Genomic DNA, 5,158 nt, shown 5'->3' on the forward strand with positions numbered 1-5,158 from the left:
CACACAAAGACATTTATAAGTGCATGTGCAGACACACACAAACACACTTAAACTCTCTCTCTCTCTCTCTCTCTCTCTCTCTCTCTCTCTCACACACACACACACACACACACACACACACACACACACACTCCCACAACTGAAAGTGTGTGAGATTTGATTCATCTCAAATCTATGACAGTTACCTTGATGTTCCAGATGGTGACATGACTGCAGTCCTGCAATTGGAGAAAGGGAAATGTTGATAAGTCATGGAAAATTCACATTTTGAAATAACTTATACATTTTATATTATACTAAAGGAGAGTCTCATGTGATCTAGGCTACACCATATATCCTAGAGAGCACAGAAGGATCTTGGAATTATCCTCCTGATACCTGCTCTCTAGTGCTGTATTACAGGCAAGCAGCACTTTGACAGATACCAGAAGTGCTGGGAACTGGATCCAGGGTCTAAAGCTTGAAAAACAAGCACTCTCCCTACTGAGCCCTGTCCCTAACCTTTAATATAAAAAGCTCACTGTAGGGCAATAGTTCTCAGCCTAGAGAGTGTGATTGCAATGTTGGTAGCAGCTATGGGAAAGGGTCTAGGGACCAGTTCTCCTACATAGTTCTCCTTATGGTCAGAGTCAGTATGTCACGACCATGTACCTTGGCACATTTTACCCAGAGTCACTTGCAAAATATTGCTTTATTAAAAGTACCAGTTAGTGCAGTCATAGTGGAGTCATGATATAAATCAGATGGTAAAAGTTACCTAATAATTTTTTAATATTTTTATTTTCTATATTCTTTGTTTACATTCCAAGTGATTTCCCCTTTCCCGGATCCCCCCCTCCCCATATGTACCATAAACCTTCTTCTCTCCATCCATTCTCCAGTCACCTCCCTCCTTTTTCTCTGTCCTTATATTCCCTTCCAATGCTAGATCAATCCTTTCCAGGATCAGGACCCTCTCCATACTTCTTCATGGGAGTCATTTGTTATGCAATTTGCGCCTTGGGTATTCAGGGCTTCTGGGCTAATTAATATCCACTTATCAGAGATTGCATTCCATGTGTATTCTTTTGTGATTGGGTTACCTCACTTAGGATGATATTTTCTAGATCAAACCATTTGCCTAAAAATTTTGTGAATTCATTGTTTCTAATTGCTGAGTAGTATTCCATTGTGTAAATATACCACATTTTCTGTATCCATTCCTCCTTTGAGGGGCATCTTTCTAGCTTCTGACTATTATAAATAAGGCTGCTATGAATATAATGGAGCATGTGTCTTTATTGCATGCCGGGGAGGGATGCTCAAATATGGCATACAAAAATGTAAGGATTAATTGGACTAACACAATTTGACTACTTAGTATCAGATAGCTTGTTACTCATGATTCACCTGCTATAGCTGTCCTGATGCTGCCATTACAGGTATGCTTTACATTGGCCAGAACTAGAAAGGGTCTTTACAACAGAGAACCTTGGGATTGGAGTTCTAGGCATTTTTTATAATCATGCAATCTCTTTCAACATCCCAGTAACTAAACATTATTGTATCCCAAGATAGGGCTATGTAGTTTAGAACAGATCTGCTAGAAACATCTTTCTCACATTCAGCTGAAAACCATTCTCTGCTTTTGATCCATGAGAGTACATAAAGGGAATCTGGGGAAATCTTACAGTGTGTAACAGTATCCACTGATCATGCAGGGAAGCAGGCACTTCACAATAACCTGACTCCAGATCTAGGGCATCTGCTAAACTCTTCTCACCACAACAGGTACTGAAACCACAGATAAAGGCATAAACTAAAAATAGTATCTGTTTTCACATGTCTACACAATGATGCTACAGAAAGAAGATAATATGTGTATCTTATAAAAGAAATCTTAAATTTTATTAGGTTTCAGTATTTTTATGATCAGGAGAAAATGCAAAATGTGTACACATATACATTCACATTTATATGGACACACGCACACACACACACACACACACAGAGAGAGAGAGAGAGAGACTCTGATATGGGATCTTAGATTACTTTGGATCTCTACGACTGAATTTCTGGTTCTTATATATTTAATGGGACATGTTTTGGTCCTTTCACTATGTTGCTGCATCTCCTCTGAATCTATACTCAATGGTAGAGTCCTGGCTGATATGCAGTAAAGTGATAGAATCTTGCCATCTGGGGTGGATCTGACACGCAGAGATCTGATCATACTAAGTGTGTGATCATAAAACACAACATAGGAGAAGAAACCACCTCCCTAGATGGTGAAACCATACTCTTCTAGACAAAATTCCAGAACAAGATTTGCATAATTTACCTTTTGTGCCAGTTTGTCCTTTGCATTCAGATCTCTGACTGCAAGTTTGTAACTGACATTGATAAAGAACAAAGTAACAGGGAGTAAGCATTAAATAAGCTAATGGATTTCTTTTTTTTATTTCCTATATTTGTTTACATTCCAAATGCTTTCCCTTTTCCCAGTTACCCCCTCACCATTGGTCTCATAAGCCCTCTTCCCTCCCTCAGCCCATTTCACAATCACCCCCTCCTATTTCCCTGTCCTGGTACTCCCCTACAATGCTGGATCAACTATTTTCAGAACCAGGGCCCTCTCTTTCCCTCCTCTTGGTTATCATTTGATATGCTAATTGTGTCTTGAGAATTCAGAACTACTGGGCTAATTAATATCCACTTATCAGTGATTGCATTCCATGTTTATTCTTTTGTGATTGGGTTACTTCACTTAGGATGATATTTTCTAGTTCCAACCATTTGCCTAAGAATTTCATGAATTCGTTGTTTTTAATTGCTGAGTAGTATTCCATTGTGTAAATATACTACATTTTCTGTATCCATTCCTCCACTGAGGGCATCTGGGTTCTTTCCAGCTTCTGGCTTTATAAATAAGGCTGCTATGAACATAGTGGAGCATGTGTCCCTATTGCATGCCAGGGAATCCTCTGGGTATATGCCCAGGAGAGGTATAATCTAATGGATTTCATACATTGTTCTTTTCCTCATGTTACTGGGGATGAAATTCAGAGCCTCAAGCATGCTGCTCTCACACTCTGACCCTGAGGTACACACAAGTCCTACTTCCTTAATCTTCTCTTGAGAGTATTAGTATCCCCAGATATCAGAATTATGGGACAGAAAGGAATAGCATCTCAGAGACAGTGAATGATCAGATTTCAAATATGAGAAAACTTATGTTCACTAATCCCAGAATCATAGATATTTGGTTATTATGGATTTCTAAGAAGGGGGGTGATGAAGATGAACTGCCAGGAGGGTAAGGAAAAAACCCAATCAGTGCTGTGTCCTGCCTAAAAACACGGCCTTGATTATTTGCACAAAGATACATACACAGAAGAGAGCTGTGTCCTGTCTGTGGGCATGGAGCCCACTCTGTAGACAATTGGATATTTATTTTAATCCAGTAGGTGTCAGTGTGAAAATCCCAATTCTGAAATGAGAAAAGACAGACTCACAGTTGCACACATTTGCCTCCAAGTCCAAGTTTCCTGTCTCTCATCTCCACCTTTCTCCCCACCTTCTTCCTTTCATTCAATTTTCCATTACTCATTTACCTTCTCTTCTTTCTTAGATTTCTCTCCCTATCTCTCCCTCTTTCTCTTCCCCTTCTTGCCTCTCCCTTCGCCTCCCATCTCTCCTCTCATCTTCTCTGCACAATGATACCATTCTCTTTTAGAAACTGTGAACTAATCTTCCTTTTGCAATTCATCATTTTTATCTTTGTCCTCCTTCTAGACCTTGTCATTCCTGTTCAATCTTAATGCCCTCTAGTTTCTTATTTTTGTCCTTTCTTTCTTTTCCATTTCTTTCTCCCTTGTCTTCCATCCACATTTTCTTTCTTTCTGTCTTTGTTTCTTCCTTTCTGTCTTTTTCCCTCCTTCCTTGTTTTCTTTCTTTCTTTGTTCATTTTCCTTTTATTTCTCATACTCCTCCTTCTTTTCCTCCATCTTCTCAATGTCCTTCCATCTCTACTCTGTGTCCTCCTTCTCTTTCCCCTGTGTGTATATAAACATCTTTGTCTCAATGTCTCTGGATCCCTTTCTTGTACAATGAATTCTTGCTCATTGATTGTGAGGAACAAGGGACAATAATATAAAACTGGGGTTAGCTTGTACCTTTAGGACATCAAGTGATGAAACATATTATAAAAGAAAGCATATTCATTGCTTGCCCAACACTACCTTGCCTGAAGAATTCAGAAGAATACAGCATTGGGAAGGAAAAAACATGGAAGTCTCAGTGTTTCCTGTGGAATTTCTTCAATCTCTGCCTCTTAAAGTTACTTCTTAAGAGGTTGCCTTAAAAACCAGCAGTGGTGTCATCATGTCTTTTAAGGGTGCTTATCTTGGTGATCATTGGAATATGCACATAAAAGGAAGGCTTTCATAGCAATCAGTTAAGACATTCTGAACAAAGACAGTTTTTAAATAGCTTTGAGACATTGGTGATTCTATACTTGTAAATTCCAGACTTGAATCTCACATACTTACTGTTTATACTTGGGGGCACACACCACAGCTATGGATTCAGGGAGCACCATTTGATATCCAAAATATGTGTGCAGTTCTGCACTTGACCAGAAGGCTGTCTGGGTTAGATGGGTCTGAGAAGACAAAAGAAGCCAAGAATTCTAAGTTAGCCCAGCCAGCTATGCTTGATTCACCAAGGAAGGCAGGCGCAAGGAGCATTAACAATCTGTTCTCTCCTGTGATTTCCAAAATCCTTGAATGTAGTCTGCCATCTGTCATTTGTAGCAGTAATATGGAACCATCTTCTTTGTCCTCCTAATTCATAACGTTCAAAATGTACTGCGTTTTTCTCATTTAGTGCCTTAGTTAGTGTTTTCATTCTTGTGAATCAACACCATGGTCAGTCCAACACTTATAAAGGATAACATTTAATTGAGGCTGGCTTATAGGTACTGAGGTTCAGTCTCTTATCATCATAGCAGAAAGTATGACAGCATTCAGGCAAACATGGTGCCTGATGAACACAGAGTTCTACATCTTGTTTGAAAGGCAAAAAGGAGAAGAATGTTTCACAGAAGAATGTCTCCTCCTCTCTCGAGGAGGAACTCAAAGTTCATGCCCAAAGTGACACACTTCCTCCAACAATGCCA

This window comes from Apodemus sylvaticus, chromosome 16 (assembly GCF_947179515.1).
Source record: "Apodemus sylvaticus chromosome 16, mApoSyl1.1, whole genome shotgun sequence".
In the NCBI taxonomy this organism is placed as follows: Eukaryota; Metazoa; Chordata; class Mammalia; order Rodentia; family Muridae; genus Apodemus; species Apodemus sylvaticus.